Source organism: Protopterus annectens, chromosome 17.part0, assembly GCF_019279795.1.
Source record: "Protopterus annectens isolate FY-2018-M chromosome 17.part0, PAN1.0, whole genome shotgun sequence".
In the NCBI taxonomy this organism is placed as follows: domain Eukaryota; kingdom Metazoa; phylum Chordata; order Ceratodontiformes; family Protopteridae; genus Protopterus; species Protopterus annectens.
In genome coordinates this window covers 372,403,609-372,426,913 of record NC_056751.1, presented here as the reverse complement: position 1 = coordinate 372,426,913, position 23,305 = coordinate 372,403,609, and positions in this window count along the sequence as shown.

The window sequence follows — 23,305 nt, the reverse complement described above, 5'->3', positions numbered from 1 at the left end:
AGGGTAAGAAGGGTGGCAGCAGGCTCCTCCTGCTAAAGCTACCCAGATGTTCGTGCCCCAGAAGTCTCCTTTTCCTGCCAAACCAGGTGCTGTCTGACTATCCTGTGCTACTCAGTCACAGTCTTCTTTCTCTTCATCTGTCCCTTTCTTTTCCTGTTTGGTTAAAGATTACTCAGGACTCTTGGGTTCTGTCCATTATCTGCCAACGGTACTTCAAGGTCTGGAAATCTCTTCCTCCTTTTATGGGCATTCCTCAGCCCCCTCAGGAGCAGTTACCATGCTTCCAAGGGGTGCTTTGGGATCTCTTGACTCAGGGAGCTATTTGGGAGGTTCCAGTTTCTCAAAGGGTGGGGTGTTACTCCAGAATGTTTTTAGTGACCAGAAAAGATGGCACTTAGAGACCTATTCTGGACCTTTCTCATGTAAACACCTTTCTGAAGGTCCCCTCTTTCCATATGTTGTCCCTTCAAATCTTGTTCCCTCTCCTGCTTCCTCAGGTTTATATGGTGCCTCTGGATCTCAAGGATGCTTATCTTCATATCCCTATCCATCCCCTTTTTCATGAAGGTTTTATATTTATCTGTTGCTTCCTGGCATTTTCTGCTTTACCCTTTGGCCTTTCTGCTGCCCCAAGGGTCTTCAACAAATGTCTCGCTCCTGTGGTTGTTTTTGCAGACTAAGGTGTATCCAAGTCTTTCCCTACTTGGGTGACCTCCTATTCCAGGCATTCTCTACATAGATCTTGTTGTAAAATCTTTCCATTTGTGTATGCCCAGTAATTCATTTATCACTTTGAAGAGCGCTCTAACAAGTTCATATTTTGTTAACAGTTTTTCATACAGCTGGTGACATATGTCTGTGCAGGTAGCAGTCTGAAGTGTAAATATCACATCTATGGACTTTTTTTGATCTTCTGTAGGGGTATGGACTTAGAAATATATTAGTAAATATGTTACAGAATTTTTCCGTTTGTGAAAGCTGTTACTGTTTAAAGTGTTTGAGATATTATTGAGTGTATTATTCTGGGTATGTGTTTTAGAAACTAAATTTACAGGTACTATTAATACTGGAATGCTTCTCTTGAATTGGGAAGGAATTGTTTTTATTACTAACAGTGTGAAAAAAACTATTTTCTAATGGGTTATGGGAATTTCCATTACAACAGTATTTTGAAGTTCACTGGTTTTATGTAGAGGGGCCATCATTATATATTTTGGCGTTTTTTTTTTCATAATGTTTATAGTGAAGCTCGTACTAAAGGAAGCAGGGAATTTATTGTGGCTATTAAGATACTGATGGGGGGATTATGTGTTTGAGTAGAAACAGCCTTTGTTATTATTATTTTGTTATATATTATTGCGTAACCTTTATTGTTAAATGCCAATAGGCATATTTATCAGACCTTTTCTTCACTTGTGTGGTATAACTGGGTCATGATGGTTACCTGTGGAGAATATCAATGTAAATTCAAAATTGTTTTGATAAAGAGAAGGTGGCAGCAGGCACAATAGTTTTGTCTATAGTGGTGTATCACAGATCTAGTAACTTTTGTACTGCAATATTTGCAGGTTACGTTTTTTAGGCCTTTAGTTCACTTTTTGTGGAATAATTAGTTGGGTTACCTAAGCTTGTGATGTTTAATAATACATTTATAAGGGCAATATTGGGCAATGTATTTAACTATAGGAATTAATTTGTTCGACATTTATTTCACTTTGGTGGAATAATTGGTCAGTGTGGTTGCCCAAAGTTAATAATTGTGGCTGCAAAATATTGAGGGTGTTTTATCGCAAGCATATAGGATCTCTTTTTGGTTCTATTTGTCTTGAGCTTTGTTTGGATTTTTGCAATGGACCTGTGTTCAACCTAAAGGGTTCAGTTCAACCATTTGTTTATTTGATGGTGAGAAAATATATTCATCTTTGTCTGTTGTTACTGGCCTTGGGACAAAGATAATTTGTGCTGCTTGGCGGTGAGTGTATGTTCCTATTCAGTCCATGTATGCTACAGGCCTTGGAGCCAAGGTAATCAATATATGCTAATTAGCCATTACTTTGTGAAATTCCAGATGAAAAAATTACATTTTGTCTATTCTCATTGTGGTTGGAACTGGGACTGTATGCCTTTTATAGATCCATGTATGTTTATTTGCACTGATGTATATATAGGTTGTAAGGTAACATTGGTCTGGTTTCTTTTTGGTTTATGGAAGACTTTTTTGACCAGTGACCATACAGCTAAGGCAAAGGGTAACTGGACAGTAGCTATAGTAAAAGATATTAGCTAATTACCTTTAATTGGTAAAAATACATATTACTTACTTCTGACCACACTATAGCTACTAATTACACCCTTTTACCACCACTACACCTCTATCATCACATAGCCTAGTACCCAAACATAAATTGCAGACAGCATGCATATCACATTAACATCACTCTCACTATTCCTCACAACACTAGCCTACATCACATCCATACATACTAATATATCACTAGACAATGCTACATTCCACACATAGTAACACAAAAACATTCGCAGAGGCTCTCAATAATAATCTGTCTAAGCAACAGAGACCTCCAAAGCAGAAACGCAAGCAACCTCCATCCCCCAACACAACCCAAATGACACATAGCCCACAGACTCAGTGTGCCACTCAGCCACAGCCAATAAGGCAAAACAACGTACCCAACACACTAGTCATAGGTGACTCTATAGTCAGGCACACTGATGTCCAACTCACCAAGCTAAACAAGGAGAAGGTTACTGTCAGCTGCCTGTCGGGTGCCAGGATCCATCACATAACCCCACGCACTCAGGTCACTCCACAACAAGTACAAATATGACTCTGTCATTGTCCATGTTGGTGTGAATGACCTGCGACGTACCTCGCTGGACTACATGAAAAGAGACATGGAAAAGCTCTCCAATCTTGTAGCCCAGGCAGGTATGACCCTAACCCTGAGTAGCATTCTTCCATCACCCCGAATGATATTGTAGTACAAGGACAAAATGATTGACTTCAACAATTGCCTAAGCTTCTTGTGTCATTCTAAGGGGATCCAGTATCTGTCTGCTTGGGATGACATGGTTGACAGACCAGGATGGTTTGCCACAGATGGCCTGCACCTGTCGTCCCTGAGATTCCAGATACTGGCTAAGGCTCTTGCTGCCCCTATAGTGCCTTTTTTAGGCAAGGTTCAAATAACAAATTCACCACCGTAACAGGAACAGGCAAGCAAAAACTGAGGGTAATGCTACTCAATGCTAGAAGTCTAAATCTCAAAATGCACTCACTCAAGGTACTCCTTAAAATGGAGAACATCAATATCTGTGCAGTGACTGAGACCTGGTTCAGGGCTCCAGAGAGCACCCTTGCACTACAGGCTATAACTCATACCACACCTTTCGGCCATGTAACCTGGACTGAAACACGAAAGGCGGAGGTGTGTCCATATTCATTAAAGATATCCACACCTCCAGGCTAGTTGCTCAGCAAAATGCATCCGAGGTCATCCAAGTGCAACTAACTCTGGGCAAAATGGCAATCCAAATTGTTGCTTGCTACAGATCCCACACCATGCCCCAGGATTCCCACTCCTCTTTTCTTGATGTACTGGAAAATATTAGGGTTTAACCAAACACCCTAATAATGGGCGGCTTCAACTACCCCACCATTAACTGGGAAAACTACTCGTGTACCAACTCCTTAGCTCAACGCTTTCTGGAATTCAAAAACTCCAATGACCTGGATCAACTTATTTACACCCCCCACCAGGGGCAACAATATCCTAGACCTAGTCATTACTAACATGAGTGTTCCACACCTGAAGTCATCTCCTTGTTGGTCCGATCCGGCCATAAGCTAATCACCCTTGATATCCACATCCTGTCCCCAGCCCCCATTAAGGAAACCACGGTAAAAAATTTCTCCAAAGCCAACTTCATGCTTCTTAAGACAGAAGTGGTGAATTCATAACACCCATGCAGATGGACAATACAGTTACAACTGCTGAATACTACACAAATGCACTCTATAAGCACTTACACGAGTGCATGGGTCGTGCTATCCCAAACAGAACCAAGACGCTATCCTCCAAAAATAGGAAGCGGATCTGGTGGTCCCCTGCCATAAACAAACTGTACAACAGAAGGAATAAACTGTTACAAAAGAGAGTAAAATCCCATGAGTGGAGGAACTCCCTAGTCAGCCTCAGTAAGAAGCTGAGATCCCTTATAAGATCCTCCAAAGCAAGCTACAAAAACAAAATCACCACTAATTCTAAGAACAACCACAAAGCATTCTATAGCTATGTCAAGAATCTCAATGGCAACACCCATATCTCCTCTGAGTTACAACACAAAGGCACGAAAATTACAGAACCAACTGATATTGCCAACATCCTGGCAGATAGGTTCAGTGCTAACTTTACCCCCCCACCCCCTAAAGGGCCCATATCTATACAAGAAGAATGCAGAGTTCCTGTAATCACAACTACGCAGGTAAAAGCTGCACTCTTTAAAGCCAAGAACACAGCATCAATGGGACCAGACAACATCCCAGGCTGCGTTTTACAGGAACTTCAGAATGAACTGGCTCCCCACTTAAGCACCATGTCCAATAATAGCCTCACATCAGGCTTTTAGCCCACTGAATGGCACACAGCAACAGTTATCCCTCTCCACAAAGGGGAAGCCACCACTGATCCCAGGAAATATCGACCTATTAGCCTAATGAGCCTGGTCTGCAAGGCCATGGAATGTATCATCATGGAACTCATAAACAAAGACATTGGTAACCTCCAAACTCTGGATCCCACCCAGTTCGGGTTTGTGAAAGGCAGATCATGCCTCCTGAACCTGACTGACTTCTTTGAGGCAGTCACCAAAGCCGTAGATGAGGGTAAGGTGGTTCACACAGCCTATCCTGGCCTCATGAAGGCTTTCAACACCATCCCCCATTTTGGAATTATAGCTAAACTTACTAAACTAGGTATAAATCCCTACGTCAGAAGATGGGTTGCCAACTGGCTCACTGACAGAACCCACACTGCAAAAGTTGCAGACTCCAAATCTGACCTCAAAGCAGTGACAAGTGGAGTACCACAGGGTTCCATCCTGGGACCTCTCCTGTTTGGTATCTACTTCTCTGAAGAACAGGCTAACACACAAGGCCTCTGGCTAATGAAGTTTGCAGATGACTGCAAACTAGGAGCCATAGTCAAGTCCCCAAATGATGTGACATCCTACAGAAGGGCCTCGCTGAGACAGATGCCTGGTGTCAGAGCCACGGCCTCAAGTTCAGTGCCAAAAAGTGCAGTGTCATCCCCTTTGGTAAAAACTCTGTATCCATGAACTACCACATAGGCAGCAATCTACTTAACACCGAATGTGTGATAAGTGACCTTGGGACCCAGGTGGACAGTAGTCTCTCCTTTGATAGTCACATCGCCACAGTAGTCAGGAAGTCCTTCTACATGGCACACCTCATCATAAAAGGGTTCTCATCCAGGAAAAAAGAGGTCATTGTTCCCCTCTACTTGACACTCATTAGACCCATTATAGAGTACAATGCCCTTTTGGAATGTACCTCACAAGACATCTGCAGCAGCTGGAAAGGCCACAGAAGTACCTCACAAAGAGGATTACTGACCTCAAACAAATGCCCTACACTGACCGCCTCAAAAAACTCCCGCTTTACTCCATAGCATATCGCCTACTCTGAGGTGATCTGCCTAACATATAAAGCTATGTCAAACCCAGAGCTGTTGGACATGCTACACCTAAAGAAATCCCAATCCCTCTGAGCTACATGCTCTAGGGACCTAAACCTTGTCACCACAATAAACAGGACATGCTGGAGGGATAGATTCCTGTCCCAGAGACTTTTCATACTCTGGAACAGGGTACCCATCTATGTCAAGCAAAGTTCTTCATTAGCACTCTTCAAGAAAAATCTTGATGAGTGGATGGGAAATAGGAAATACACCCCGGGGATCACTTCTATGTCTCTGCTCGACAGTGGCACAGGAAAATAACTTTCTTGGGTGGCATAAGCCATATAACGTTGTTGGCTAGGCTTACATAGGCCCTTGGGCTGATAGCCTAGTACCTACCTATGAACCTATGAACACATATTTCCACATCTACTAAAACACAAACTTTTTCATCTCCTCTACAATATTTAATGATACCACAATACTTTATATACACAAGGCCTACTTACCAACATGCAATACTAGAAAAACAACACCTAAATCCAGCATAGAACTAACTCACACAATCAAACACATTCTAGCTATCACAAAAAGACTTCTCCTCTTAGGAGATACATACCCAAACCCAGGTCCGCTCAAAGCTATACTCAAACCTAAACAGATATCTGATCTTTTAATTCTTAATATCAACACACGGAGTACATCTAACATACTACCTTACCTGAGTGCATTTATAACCCACTACACTCCTGACATACTGAACATAACAGAAACATGGCTAAAACCCAGTACCCAAAATGAAGAGATCCTCCCTCCAGGTTATAATATCTTACGACTGGATAGAGTGGGTAGGAAAGGAGGTGGAGTTGCAATTCTCTTTAAAAACATGCTAGACCTTAAACCTCTTCGAACCTCTCTACCTAAATTTAATAATGCCAAAACCCTTGCGTCTGTCCTGTATATAAACAAAACAAAAAAAAATTAACATTCTCTGCTGTTATATCCCTCCAGGAAATAACTCTTCTATAATTGAGGAAAACCTACAATGGACTAGAGATAATCTCCCGCATGAAACAATCCTACTAGGCGACCTGAATTCTGACTGGTTGGCCTGCAATTCCAGCAGCCCCCACAAATCACATAAATCTGTATAGGTTCTCTGATCTTATTCCAGAACCCACTAGAGTAGACAAAAAATCCCAAAAAGAATCCATCCTTAATTGGACACTGGTCAATGGCCATAAGCAAAACTACCAGACATGCTATTTATCAGATAGTCTTAGTGACCACCTCCCTACATTCCTAGTACTTAATCATACAAACATACCTAAGCCCATAACTTATAGACAAATTCAAAATGACTGCAACCTAAACCCCCAGGATCTAAACACTATTCTAAAACAATGTAACTGGGAGCCAGTACTTTCCCGTGGTTTAGACCAGGCAGTTGACTACTTTAATAGCACCTTCACTGATGTCCTTAAAAGAGTCGTCCCCATCAGGAAAATTAGAGTTAAGACTAACTATGCACCATGGCTAAGTAGGGACACAAGAGCGCTACTAAAGTCCAGAGATAAGGCCTGGAAAATCTGGAAGATAGATAACACCATCCAAGCCAAACAAAACTACCAACAGCTTAGGAATCTGGCCAAAATACAAACTAAACTTGATAAACAGAACTATGTTCTTACTGTCCAAATAAAACACTCAAAACATCCTCACAAGTTTTGGCAAGCTATTAACTCCATGCTTAAACCAGGCAAAACTACTACTCCAGCTCCCAACTCCACCAATAACAATATGGACATAGCCTCTCAGTTTAACCACCACTTTGCAGAATCCATAATGGCACTAGCCAGGCAATTGTCCAAAAACAACCCTCACATATCACAGCCAAGTGTCTAGATAACATTCCCCCCTTACTCTTTCACCTGTTCCCACCTCCAAAATTAAAAAAAACTACTTCTGAAATTAAAACCTACCACCCTTGCAGCTGATAGTCTACCTGCCAGCTTCCTAAAACTAGCCAGAGAATCCTTATCCTACCCTGTTTCCATCCTCATAAACCGCTTCATAAAAGAATCCCACATCCCTCAACTGTGGAAAGTGTCTTACATTATTTCTCTTCATAAAGGCGGTAATTCCTATGACTTCTCTAATTACCGCCCTATAGCTATTCTATCTGCTATCTCCAAGCTGCTAGAGAAATGTATTCACTCTCAAGTCTTGCATTTCCTGAAAACACACAAACTCCTCTCCACCACACAACATGGGTTCCGGCCACACCATAGTATACCTACCACTCTTCTCTCATTTACCAATCTGTTAAACCAATACAGAAATGACTATAACTATACGTCTGCTATATTTTTGGATCTATCCAAAGCATTTGATATGATCTCACACTCCCTACTATTAGATTCACTAGCGTCCCTATCCTTTGCCCCTTCTACTATTGCCTGGTTCAAGAACTATCTAGCTGATAGGCAACAATCTGTCCAATGGCAAGGGGAACTATATCCTCTACTTCCAACCTTCATAAGTGTACCTCAAGGCTCAGTACTGAGCCCACTTCTCTTTTCTATCTACACAAACAATCTACATACTTCCACCCAGCATGCCACACTCATACAGTATGCAGATGATTCGATTTTAATCTGCTCAGCCCCATCTCTTTCCACTCTTCAACAACAGACACAGGAATCCTTTAGCTCTGTGGAAAGTGGGATCACAAATATCCAACTCACCCTTAACCCTAATAAAACTAAATTGCTTTTATTTACCCCCAACAAATCAAAATCTACTCATCTTTCCTTTTCTATTACCTCTAAAAATGGTACAATCATTTCTCCTTCTGCCCATACCAAACTCCTCAGTGTTAAGATTGACAAAAACCTTCTCTTTGATGCGCATATCTCTCAAACCATCAAAAAGGTTCACAAAAAAATGGGGTCACTATACGGACACAAAAACTTCCTCTCAGATCAAGCACGGATCACCCTAGCCCAAACTCACCTATTGTCCACACTAATGTATGCAGCACCAATTCTTATCTATATCAGAAAACTTGACCCTGACAAACTTGAGTCATGCTATAATAATATTGCCAAATTTGCTAACAATGCCACCTTCAGATCCCATCATCTGGGACCTAAAATGGTTAGAATTTCCTCAACTACTAAATTACAACCAACTGGTCATTGCCTATAGCATTCTGAAGTATCCTGACAAAACCCCATCACTAAGTCAACTACTTACCTACTATGCAACAATTTGCACACTCTGCTCTAGTGACAAATCACCTCTATGCATCTCTAGGGCTAACAACACTCCTGGCAAAGCACTTTTCTCCCACACCGTTGCTAGAAACTGGAACAACCTCCCCCCTTCACTGACCTCCATCCCCAACATCTCACAGTTCAAAAACTCTCTAAAATCACATCTCATAAGCACCTGGCTATGCCCATGCATAACCAAAAATCACTACTTTAGCTCTGTGGAAAGATGGAAGGGCTTATTACTTGCCTACTGTAAATGCTACAGTTTTTTTTCTTTTACAACCAACAATTTTTATCTCTTTAATATAGCTACTTCATTCTAACATGATGTATGTAATGACTCTCAATGCTAAAATGTTTTTTATCTGTTTAACTGCTGAGTTGTATCCTGTCTGTTTTACATTTCTATCTTATTAGCTGGATTTTTTGCTGTTACAATGTGTTGTTATCAGTTTTTACTGCTATGTATTAAATTCTAGTATTTCTGTTAATATATGTGGAGCTTTTCTCCCCGGGCCTCTGCTGTAAATGGACCCAGTCCAGTCGGACTATCCCGGTAAAAAATGTAAAATAAATAAAAATAAATAAAATAAAATCTCCCTTCTGCAGAGGCTGCAGTTCACTATAAACTTCAAAAAGTCCTTTCTGACTCCTTTTCAGGATCATGTATTTCTGGGGTGCAGGATCCAGACTGTTCCTATGCTGGCATCCCTGCCTCCTCCCAAGGGCCTAACTCTCATTTCCTTCTTTCAATCCCTTCTTTCTTTGGATTCAATAACAGCCAGGGAATTCCTGAGAGCTCTGAGGTTCATGGCTTTCACTATTCCTATGCTTCTTTTTGCCAAACTCCACATAAGAAAACTTCAGTGGTTTCTAAAGTCAGTTTGGCTTCAGCATTCTCATCCCCTGAAATGTTTAACCCTTGTTCTTCCATGTCTCAAGCAGAAACTTCAGTGGTGAATTCAGCAGTTGACACTCAGTCCAGGGCTCCCTTTTCATCCACCTCTTCCCTCTCAGGAGATGTTCACAGACAGTTCAGATATGGGATGGCGAGCAGCTTTTGGCTCCCTGAAGGTGCAGGGAGTCTGGTCTCCTCTTCATCAGAAAGAGCACATCAGTGTCAATGAGATGAGGGTTCTTCTGCTGGCTGTTCAGGCCATCCATCCTCTTTTCTCCCCAAGACTTCTCAAGGTGTTTACAGACAATATCACAGTGATGTGGTATGTCAACAAATGGGGGGGGGGCAATGTTTTATCTTCTTTGCCGGGTAGCTCTCCTAGTGTGGGAACTAGCTATCCAGTATCAAGGGACATTTCAGGCAGTCTGCATTCCCTCAGGTCAAAACATTGTGGCAGATTCTCTGAGCAGGTCCATGCTTCAGAGGGATGTGCTTCTGGACAGTGTCCACCAAGTGGGGTGCTCCTCAAATCTTTTTGTCTCCCCTCTAAATAGACAGCTTCCTATATTTTGTGCCAGAGGCCAAGTCTTCTGCTTTGGAAGGTGGATGTCTTCTCTTTTTCTTGGAAGGAGATGTTTCTTTATGCATTTCCTCCCTTCCCCTTATTCCAAAAGTCCTGTTCAAAATTCAACAGAATGCTCCCAAAATCTTGTTGGTGACTCCCATTTGAATGAGACAGCAATGGTTTCCTCTTCTTCTGCATTTAGCCAAGGGCAATCATCACAAGTTACCACATAGGGTGCATCTATTCACACATCCATCACTCATCCATCTCTATCTGTCCACTCTTCAACTGACACCTTTTGTCTGAGGACGAGGTGAGGGTCCTGCAGGAGGCCAGGAAAACCAATACTAGGAAATCCTCCTTATCCAAATGGAAGAGGTTTTCTGTCTTGTGTCTTTCTCATAACCTGGAGTCACCCTCTGTGGATGTTCCTTTGGTTCTTTCTTACCTATGTGAACTGTTCAATGCTGGGTTGTCCTATTTTTCTGTTAAGGCCCACTTATAAGCTGTTTCTGCTTGTCTGCCTTTATCACCTCCTTTAGCTTCTAGATTTGAAGCTAAACAATTCCTTAAAGGCATCCTTCATATTAGGCCTCCCAGGAAACCTCTTCCTCCTCCCTGAGATCTTAAGTTTGTTTTAGAAAAAATGACCCAGGCTTCTTTTGAGCCTGCAGCCTCAGCTTCCTTGCAACATTGCTCTTGGAAGACTGCACTTTTGTTAGTTCTTACTTCTGATAGATGTGTGTCTGAGCTTCGAGCCTTTATGGCTTGTCCTCCTTTTTTGGTGTTTCATAAAGACAGGGTGTCAATTTGTATTATTCCTTCTTTTTCTCCTACCTCTCCCACAACATCCCTAATGAAATCTTCCTCCTTGGGGACGTGAACATAAATTGGGAAACAGTCACCAGTCCTAACTCAACATACCATATAAATCTATATGGCTTTTCACAACTTATCTCCCAGCCTACTCATACCAATAACACTCATTCTACCAGTACACTCATTGACTGGAGTCTTGTCTCACATCCCTCTAAATACCATAGTCCTGAATCACTCTCTGACTCCCTGAAGGACCACTCTCCAATAAAGGTACTTAGACATACCTCCCACTTATCTAAACCACATAGAAACATAACCTGTCATAAATTATCCAAATTCAACCCAGAAACATTTAATAATCTCTTACTCAGAATAAATTGGAACTTCCTCACTCAGCTCCCACTTGAAGCAGTTCAAGCGTTTAACTCAACCTTCCTAAATATCTTAAACTCACTAGCCCCATTACGGAAAGTAAGGATAAAAGCTACTATATCCCCTTGGCTAGCTAAGAATACTTACACTCTCATGACAGCCAGAGACCCAGCCTGGAAAACTTGGACCCAAACTAAACTACCAGCAGATCTGCAAAAGTATAAAGAATTGAGAAAAAAAAACAAAAAAAGTGTTGATAAAGATAAAAAAGACTTCTACTTTAACCCTCCAGCTGCCCTAATATCAGATCCAAAAAAGTTCTGGAATGTCATAAACCAAATACTTCATCCTGGTAATCCTACTTCACCTATTCCATCTCCTGACAAATCTCCCAAAAAGACTGCTAGCACCTCCATTTATTCAACACTGAAGAAGGCAGTTTATTGCCGAAACCGGTCTATTTAATAAAGTCTTTTCATCCACTAATGTTTTTGTGTTAGTGGCCTTGATTTCTGCTGGCCAACTGTGTTTTCGTCTGTTGACAGTATCCCATCTTACTTTCTTCAGATTGTTGCTCCCTCTATTGCTTTGCCAATATCTATTTTAATCAACTGTTCTATCTCTGAAGCTAAGGTACCTGCTATCTGGAAACAATTCTACACCATACCTATTCACAAAGGTGGCAATTCCACAGAACCCTCAAACTTCAGACCAGTAGCTATCGTTCCCCTCTGTCTAAAGTCTTAGAAAAATGTATACATACACAAGTAATGCAATATCTTATACAGAGCACACTCCTCACTACCACTCAGCACGGTTTCCGACCCAAACAAAGTACCACTACAGCTCTACTTTCCTTCCTCAACACCATTTCTATAGCTAGAGATAAACATAAACTTATCTGATGCTTATTCCTTGACCTCTCAAAAGTCTTCAACACTGTTTCACATCCTCTGCTACTGAATAAACTCTGATCTCAACTCTCTACTACAACAATAGCATGGTTCTCCAGCTATCTCACTGACCGACAGCAATCAGTAAGATGACACTCCTCACTATCATCGCCTCTTCCATTGAAAATGGATGTTCCCCAAGGATCCATCCTTGGACCACTACTTTTCAATATCTTCACCAACTCACTCTACTCTTCTTGTCCACAATCCTTATTAGTCAAATATGCAGATGACTCCACATTTATCACCATTGCTAACTCACCCTCTGAACTTCTAACAGCTACCCAGTCTTCTTTCAACTCTGTTGAAACCTGGCACACCTATAATCAGCTCATCCTTAATCCCCCCAAAAAAACAAAACTGTTACTCATATCAAATCTACTTTTCAAATAAAATCACTAAATCACACTCTCGTAGTTGCTGACTCTAGTACTAAACTCCCTGGTGTAACCATTGATGATCAGCTAAAATTCGACCTTCAAAAAACCCATCAAAAACTAGGATTTCTCTACAGAAATAAACCATTCCTAACCCCTGAATCTAGAACCACAATCACACATGCTTATCTTTTGCCATGCCTAATATAATGCTCCCAAATACTTACACATCTTAACTCCACCTTACTTAGCAAACTTGAATCAACCTATCACAAAACAGCCAGATTTGCTGCACAACAACTGGCTCAGACTACCACACCTCCTACTCCTCTCCCAGCTCCAAATTATACACTCCATTATTTACTGACCATCCTACTGTCCAGCACTAGGCACCATAATCTCCCACTATGTCCCATTCAGACTACTCAGGAGCCCCACCCAAGACCTGTTTACAAATTTGGTTTGTGGTCTGCACTGTAGTGGCAGAACAGGTAGCTTACATCCCTCTATGTTGGGAACTGCTGATTGAGGGCTCAGTGTCTGTTATTCTAAAAGTATATTAATTCTGGTTTAAGCACTTGGGCTTTCAGGCCAGTTATTTTACATTAAGAGGGTTTTGTGGTCTGCACTCTTGTGGGAGGAGAGGCTGGACTCTGCCCTTCTGAGCTGGGAATTTCTGGTTGAAGGCTTATAGTGCATGCATATCTGAATTTCTTCTTACTGAAATTGGTACACCTTGTTTGCTGTAGCATAGACTAGATCCAGGCCTGCTGAATCTAGCTTTGTTTGTATAACTTGAGCACTAATCCAGGCATTATTTAAAGTATTCAGTTGTATTTATTACTGCTTGGTAGTAACTTGGTTAAAGTGTAGCTATCATTCTAAGTCTTTTGGATTAAGCACTTGGGCTTCAGACCAGTTGTTCTACATTAGGAAGGTTTGTGGCATGCACTGTGGTGGCAGGACAGGTAGCTTTCATTCTTCTAAATTGGGAACTGCTGATTGAGAGCTCAGTGTCTGTTATTCTTAAAGTGTATTAGCTCTGGTTTAAGCACTTGGGCTTCAGGCCAGTTATTTTACATTAAGAAGGTTCGTGGTCTGCACTCTTGTGGGAGGAGAGGCTGGACTCTGCCCTTCTGAGCTGGGAATTTCTGGTTAGAGGTTTATAGTGCCTGAATATTTGAACTGTATCTTACTGAAATTGGTACACCTTGTTTGCTGTAGCATAGACTAGATCCAGGCCTGCTGAATCTAGCTTTGTTTGTATGCTTGTTATTTCCCTGGATCACTAATTCCACCTAAAACGCTGCTTCTCAGCGCTTCTGTGGACCCCTAGTGATATCTGCATTGCTTACTGTACTTATTTCCTTGCTTCGCTTGAAAGAAAGTTACTGTTAGTCGTTTTTGCATTTAAGGTACCTGTAACACATTGCACTTGTTACCTGGCACTTGCTCACTAAAGCAATTATAAGTCAGCACTAAAATTTAAAAGCACTACACCCTCGCTCCCCATTGTCCCTTGTTTTCAATTATAAAGGAATTCCCAATATTATTCTAGCATGTCCAAAGGTCAGTTGTCAATCTCCTCTCCGGTCCAGCTGGTGAATATGGAAATCTTGAGGCAATGTTACAACTGCCTCATGTACACAGACAACCCTCTCCTCCTCCCAACAAATTCCAACACATGTGAGAGATGCAACCATATAGCCAAACTGGAGGCTAAGCTCTCTCAACTCAGTACTGGCATAACCAGTCAGGAGGAGAAGGAAACCACACTCACTACAATTCCAGTCTCACATAGACCTACCACGACAGCAAACCAAACACATAATCACACAAAAACATACTGAGGCTCTAAATAAAGATCTGCCTAAGCAGCAGAGACCTCCAAAGCAGACACCCAAGCAACCGCTACCCCAAAACAAAACACGTGCAACACATATCTCACAAAGCCAGTGTGCCAAACAGTCACAGCCCTTAAGGCTAAACAACACACCTGATACACTTGTAATAGGTGACTCTATCGTCAGGCACACTGATGTCCCGCTCACCAGGCTGAACAAGGAGAAGGTCACGGTGAGCAGCCTGTCTGGCGCTAGGATCCGCCACATAACACAAGCACTCAGGTCACTCCAAGGCAAGTACAAATATGACTCAGTCATTGTCCATGCTGGTGTGAATGACCTGAGACGTACCTCCCTGGACTACATGAAAAGAGATATAGAGGAGCTCTCTGAGCATGTAGCCCAGGCTGGTATGACCCTGACCTTGAGTAGCATCTTACCCTCACCAAGAATGATGCCACAATATGAAGACAAGATGATCAGTTTCAACAATTGGCTTAAGCATTGGTGTCATTCAAAGGGGATCCAATGCCTGTCAGCTTGGGATGATATGCATGACAAGCCACGATGCTTTGCTAGGGATGGCTTGCACCTGTCCCCTGGGCTTTTGGATATTGGCAAAGGCTCTTGCTACCCCATAGTGCCTTTTTAGGCAAGGCTCAAAAGACAAACCCACCTCCATAGGTATCACAAGGGATAAGAAACTAAGAGTAATGCTACTCAACGCTAGAAGTCTAAACCTCAAGATGCATGCACTCGAAACTCTCCTTAGCATGGAGAACATCGATATCTGTGCAGTAACAGAAACCTGGTTCAGGACTCCTGAGAGCACCCCAGCACTACCAGGTTATACCTCATACCATGCTTTTCGGCCCAAAACTTGGACTGAACCACAAAAGGAGGGGAGTATCGATATTCATCAAAGATACCCACACCTCCAGGTTGGTGGCAAAACACGAAGCATCAGAGACTATCCATGTGCAACTAACAGTGGGTAAAACTGCCTTCCAGTTTATAGCCTGCTACAGACCACCCTCCCAAACCCAGGAACCCCACTCGGCCTTCCTGAGAACACTGGAAAATATGAAGGTCTCTCCGAACACCATTATATTGGGCGACTTCAACTACCCAAACATAGATTGGGAGCATTACTCTAGCTCCAACACCCTTGCCCAAAGGTTCCTAGAATTCATAAACTCAAATGCTATGGAACAACTTGTTACCACTCCCACAAGAGGGGAAAACATACTGGACCTGATCATCACCAACATGGGGACTCTATGCTCCAGACCAGAAGTGTATCCCTCACTGGTAAGATCAGACCATAAACTGATCTCACTGGATATTCACATCCCGACCCCACCCCCTGCCCAGAAAACCACAGTGAAAAACTTCTCTAAAGCAAATTTCACACTCCTCAAAACCGAGGTGGAATCCTTCAAAGCCCCGGGCCTGTGGAAAATACGGCCCAGACCGTAGAATCCTTTATAAATGCATTCTATGAACACCTTCAGGAATGCATGGATCATGCAATCCCAAATAAAACCAAGACCCAATCCTCCAAAGGCAGACGACCTGTCTGGTGGACCCCAGCCATAAACAAACTATACAGTAGAAGGAGGAAGCTACTACATGATAGAGCAAAATCCCAAAAGGGAAGGCATCTCTGATCAGTATTAGCAAAAACTAAGGGCACTCATAAAATCGTCAAAGGCCAGCTTCGAGAGAAAAATTGCACAGGACACTAAAGATAATCACAAGGCTTTCTTTAGTTATGTTAGGAACCTGGGTGGGAATTCCCAGATATGCTCAGAATTAGTCCAAAATGACAAAAATACACTGATCCCACAGACATTGCCAACATCCTAGCTGACAGGTTCAGCGCAAACTTCTCCCCTCCCCACCAAAGGGCAAATATCTATCCCAGCAGAGTGCTGCCCCGACATCTCAGATGCTCAGGTGAGAGCCGCCCTCTCCAAAGCAAAAAACACAGCATCAATGGGACCAGATGGTGTCCCAGGCTGCGTCCTACATGAACTCCAAGAAGAGCTAAACCCAAACATAAAACTACTGTTCAATCTCAGCCTTACTACAGGATATGTACCCAAAGAGTGGCGTACAGCAACAGTGATCCCTCTCCACAAAGGTGGTGCCTCAACGGACCCTGGAAACTATCGCCCCATAAGCCTGACTAGCTTGGTCTGCAAAGCTATGGAAAGGATCATCATGGACCTCATAAATAAAGATATTGGGGACCTACAGACACTGGATCCTACCCAGTTTGGCTTTGTTAAGGGCAGATCCTGCCTCTTAAACCTGGTTGACTTCTTTGAAACAGTCACCAAGGCCATTGACGAAGGGAAGGTGGTCCACACAGCCTATCTGGACCTCAAAAGCCTTCGATACAATACCCCACTCAGGCATTATAGATAAGCTCACCAGCTTAAATATAAACCCCTATGTCACTAGATGGGTTGCAAACTGGCTCAAGGACAGAACCCACATGGTTAGAATTGCTGGAGCCATGTCAGATTCCAAACCAGTTACAAGTGGCGTCCCACAAGGCTCAGTCCTGGGACCTCTCTTGTTTGGTATATATTTTTCAGAGGTACAGGCCAACATGGAAGGACTGTGGCTGACCAAGTTCGCAGATGACTGCAAACTGGGCGCCATAATCAACTCTCCAGCTGACACAAGCATCCTCCAAAAGGGCCTCATAGAAACAGACAACTGGTGCCAGAGCCATGGCCTCAAGCTAAATGCCAAATAGTGTATAGTCATCCCTTTGGCAAAAACAAAGTGCCCACAAATTACCACATAGGTGGTAATCCATTAAGTACAGAAGAAGTCATTAGGGACCTGGGGACCCAAGTTGATAGCAATCTCTCATTTGACAACCACGTGGCCAAAGTGGTTAGAAAAACATTTTATATAGCCCACCTAATCATGAAGGGATTCACATCTAGATTAGGAGAGGTCATCGTGCCTCTTTACTCATCCCTCATCAGGCCCATAATCGAGTACAATGCCCCTTTTGGGATGTACCTTACCAAACACCTGCAGCAACTGGAAAGACCCCAAAGTACCTCACCAAGAGGATCAAAGGGCTCAAACAGATGCCATATGCTGCCCGGTTAAAGAAACTCCAGCTCTACTCAGTGGCATACCGCCTGCTCAGAGGTGACCTGTGCCTGACGTATAAGGCCATGTCCAACCCGGAATTAAGGGACATGCTGCACCTCAAAAAATCCAAATCAAATCGAGCTACACGCTCGAGAGACTTGAACCTCAGCACTGAAATAAATAGGACATGCTGGAGGGACAGATTCATAACCCAGAGGCTCCCTTCACTATGGAATAAAATCCCAGTCCAGGTTAGGCAGAGTCCCTCATTGACTCTCTTCAAGAGGAATTTTGATGAGTGGATGGGAGATCATAGGTTTACCCCAGGTATCACTTCTGTGTCACTGTTAGACAGAGGCACAGTATACTAACCTCGAAAAAGGGCATAGCAAAATTAATTTAAAATGGGTGGCGAAAGCCAAACATACTCTGGCTAGGCTTATAAATGCCCTAGGGCAGATAGCCTAGTATGAACCTATGAACCTATGAACCTAAATAGGAGCCATTACATATAACTACCATCTCTCTAGTGCTTGGTACAAACTCCCACAAGAAGTTAGATCACTTTCACATTCTAAAGTATTCAAACTAGCCACTAAAGAGTACTTAAAAAGTCACTGGATTTGTACCTGTTCTCAGCCTCCTTGAATATACCTTCACTAAATAACAAACCTAACTTCCTCTGTCTTACCATCATTTCTTCTCCTCTATACCAAAACATTTACAACTTAAACTAGTCTACTTCATCATTTTTTACCTAACATTATCTCCTTTCCTTGTGCTGCAGTATTCTTCATTACATTTTTATAGATAATTGTAACTGTTACTGCATATATATATGACAACTGTTTTACAAGTTTTATTATGAATGATTATAATGTTAACTGTGTTTGTAACGGTTATATTTTTTGTAACTATGTTTCGGAGCTTTTCTCCCCAGGCCTCTGCTGAAAAAGCGCTTTTGCTCAGTCAGACAATCCTGGTTAACAAATGTAAAATAAATAATAAATAAATGTTATGCCCAAATTGGTGAATAAGTTTTCCCTTAATCAGTCTATTCATTTGCCCACTTTTTTCCCTTCTCCGCAGTCTGCCAGTGAGAAGGTGCTGCATATGCTGGATGTGCATAGACAACTCAGATTTTATTTGGATAAGACTAAGACCTTTTATAAGTCTGGGTCCTTAGGATTGGCTGTGTCCAAGCAAACTATTTTTTTCTTGGATTTCTCAAGCCATTTCTTTTTTATTCCTTTCATGTTAAAAACCTTCCTTCTTCTGTTAAGACTCATTCTAATAGAGCCGTGGCTTCTTCTGGTGCTTTTTTCAAGGGTTTGGATACTAACTCCACTCTTGAGGCAGCTACTTGGACTTCTGTGCATACATTTACTAAGCATTACAAGTTGGATGGAATTTCCAGAGATAGAGCTGGTTTTGCTAGGGCCATCCTTCATGGCTTCCTAGAGAGCTCTGCTGGTCCTTCCTCCTCCCTCTCTTCTTCCTGAGTTTTGTTACTCTCCCTATTGTAATGAATACTGTAACAGTGACAGGGAAGGACATAGTACAGTTCTATAAAATCTCACCATGACGGTAGATATCCTTCTAGTCACTGTTGCGGTATTCACTCTCTCCCTCCTCCCCATGGTCCATTTCTCTTCTGGATGTACTGTTTACCTCTCTACTCCTTGGGCTGGCATGCCTACTGGGGTTGTCAGACTGGACATCACCCGTATGCCCTGTGCTACGCGAGGAACATACTTGTGATGTACAGCATACCTTAAAGCAACCTAAAGGCTTTGGTATACAGGCTGGATATTGGGCCACCCTTGGAAGGGAATCCCTATTGTAATGAGTACTGCAATGGTAAAGAGAATGATATCTACCATTATGGTAAGATTTTACACAACTGCACTTTCTCACTGAATCAGCTGTATGTGACTGTGACAAACTCTGTAGACTTAAGCTCCATAATCTCAGTCTGTATTACCTGTCAGGGATGTCAAACCTAACTCAGGAATTTTAGCATCAAATATCAAGACAGAAGACCTAAATATCACTTGCTTCAATGTTCAGTGTTCACAGAACCAAGCTCAAAGCCCAGAAAGGCCTTCAAAGAGCTTGCCACCATAAACAGCCAGACCAAACACTCTCCAGTCTAACCACTGACCCAATTAGACTTAAAGGAGGTAATTGATAAGGTTCATAGGTGTGTACAAGGCTAATGGCCCTGGAGCCTTTACAAGCTTAGCCTATAGAAGTGCCCTGACATTGTGCCACCCGAAGTTAGATCATGGCCAGAATCTGCCAATTCAGCCACTCACTGAAGTCATTAGACCACGAGCACCAGTATGACTCAGCTACAGTCCAGGACCTTAGAAGTATCTCCCTAGATTTATGAAGAGAGACATTATGGATCTGTTGGACTATGTATCCCAGGCTGGTATGTGCCTTGCCTTGTGCATTTTCATCAAAGATGATGCCACAATATGAACAAAAGATGAGTAACGTCAATAGTTAATTTCTGATATCATTCCAACAGGGTACAATATTTGTCAACATGGGAGGATATGATCAACAGACAAAGTTGCTTGGCCAGTGATGGTCTGCACCTGTCCCCTCCAGGCTTTTGAATATTGGCTAAAATACTGCCCTCCTGCACAGCATCTTTTTTAGGTAATGCCAGACTGACAAACTTGCTGACAAATTCACTTCAAGACTTGTTAAATAGAACAATGCATTTAGGCTTCTCCATGTCCAGATTTCTGTAGGCAAAGCCCCATATCATATCCTTGCAAGCTATAGGTCATCCTCTATGACTCAAGAAACACATAAATCTTACTTAGACTTTCTGGAGTCTCTTACTAGTCAACCCAATACCATATTCATGGGTCAACTACCCTACGATAAACTGGGATAACTACATGACCCCAAACTTACAGGTAAACAGTATCCTCTCTGGTAATCTCAGACCACGAAGCTGCCACCTTCATAATAAAATCAGTTCTGTGATCTCTGCTAACCCCATAGCATTTAGGAACCATTCTAAGATGAACTTGCTATAACTAAGTGATAACCTGCCAAAATTACAAGTCCCCCCAAACCATGAGAAGACAGCTGCTTATGCATAATTATCAGAGAAACCCTATACAATCATGTCAATAAATGCATAGAGATATCTGTGCCTATTAGAAATAAGCCTAAAACTAAATCAAAACTTAAAGAGGTTGTATAACAAAAGAGAAAAAGTCATAGCCAAGATCAGGAAGTGCTATGCCTAGCATGAGAAAAACACTCTAATCAATTTAAACAAATAAATAATAGGGCAAATTGAGTCTACTGAAAACATACTTGAGGTAAAGATAGCTTCAGAGGCAAAGAACAACCAAAAAACTTTCTTTAGCAATGTCCAAAATCTCAAAGGCAGCACACAGAAGTGTGCAGAACTGACTGTAAATGGAGCTACCCACACAAAGCTGGAAGATATAGCAAATCTACTAAACGACAGATTCATCTCCAGTTTCACCCCTTCTCTCTCCCCTCCTGGGCTACCCTTCAGAAAATACCATCACCCCCCCCCAACTATTACTAGAAGCAGGTCCTAGATGTGCTCTCTATGGCCTAAAAATACTGCATCAATGAGCTCAGATAGCATCCCAATATCTTGAAACGTGACCTATTTGGATCCATGGAGTCACTGTTTAACCATAGATAGCTTTGCACCACAAAAATGGAGAACTACAGCACTCATCTCTCTGCACATGGGTGAGTCATCAATGGACCCTGGAAATTACAGGCCCATAAATCTAACTAGTCTCATATGCAAAGCAATGGTAAGATTAACATGGAAATTATTAATAAGGACGTAGAAAACCTTCAAAAACTGGATCAAGCCCAGTTTAGTTTCAGCAAGGGCAATCATGCCTACTCAAATTCGTGGACTTCTTTGAGAAGATCACTAAGGCAATGGATGAGGGCAAAATTGGTGTATACTGCCTACCTTGACCTGGCTAAGACATCTGATACAATACCCCACTTGAGCATTGTAAACAGACATACTCATGCAGGCATAAACCCGTGTTATGCTTTGGATAGCTAGCTGGCTCTCAGATAGGACCCAGGAAGTTAGGATAGGGGAGACTACCTCCTCAAAGGCACCAATCACTAGTGGGATCTCTCAGGGCTCTGTGCTGGGTCTGCCCCTTTTTGGCATCTACTTCTTGGAAGTCACGGCTAATGTCAAGGGTCTCTGGCTGACTAACTCTGCAGATAATTGCAAGCTAGAAGCAGACATAGAATCCCCCCAGGAGGGTAATATCCTACAGGAAGAACCAATATAGACACATGACTGGTGCAAAAGCTACGGCTTAAAACTCAGTGCCAAGAAATGCATAATAATACCTTTGGAAAGTCAGCCAGCCTAGAAGATCATCTCATCAACAACACATCCCCAAGAGTACAACCAGTAGTCAGGGACTTAGGTACATATGTAGACAGTAATGCCACTTTTGACCAACATGTCTAATGTAGCAAGGAAATCATACTGTCTTGCTCAATGTATAAGCAAAGGCATGACATCTGGGTCCAAGGAAGTCATTGTTCCACTGTACTCACCCCTCATCTGGCCCATCATTGAGTACATGTCCTCAGTATGTACCTGACCAGGCACATGCAACAACTGGGATGTCTACAGAGGTTCCTCACAGTAAGAGTACTGGGCAAAAACAGCATGTCCTAAGAAGACCATCTCAAAACCCTATCTCTATACTCTGTTCCCTACAGACTGTTGAGAGGCGATCTAATGGTTGGCATTCAAGGCATCCTTGGATCCCACTTTGATGGAACTTTTGCATGCCCCAAAATGAATAGCATCGGAATTACTCAGTCCAGGGATTTAAACTCCGTTTGCAATATAAATAGGGCGTAGTGTAGTGACAAATATTTGTTGCAGAGATTTTACCTTCTCTGGAACAGATTTCCCATCCATGTGAAGCAGGACTCTTCCCTAAACTTATTCAGAGAAACCTGACCAATGGATGGGAAACTAAAAATACACCAAGGCGCTAGCACCTATATCTCTAATGGACAGAGATAGCCTGTAAATCTTGACCTAGCTTACATACATCCCCTTAAAATAATCTATAAGGCATATAAACTAGCAGGATACATTATGTGATGCTTGGTTAGTCTTATAAAGGCCCCAATGATCATTAATACGTACATATGAACTTATTAACCATTTTACTGTCAAATCTCTTACTAAACACTGCCTTACAATTATTTGTGCTTTTGGCTTGGATTGTGCCTGAAAAAGTCTCAGGACCAGTTCACTACCCAGTTAACAAATAAAATAAATAATGCTCCC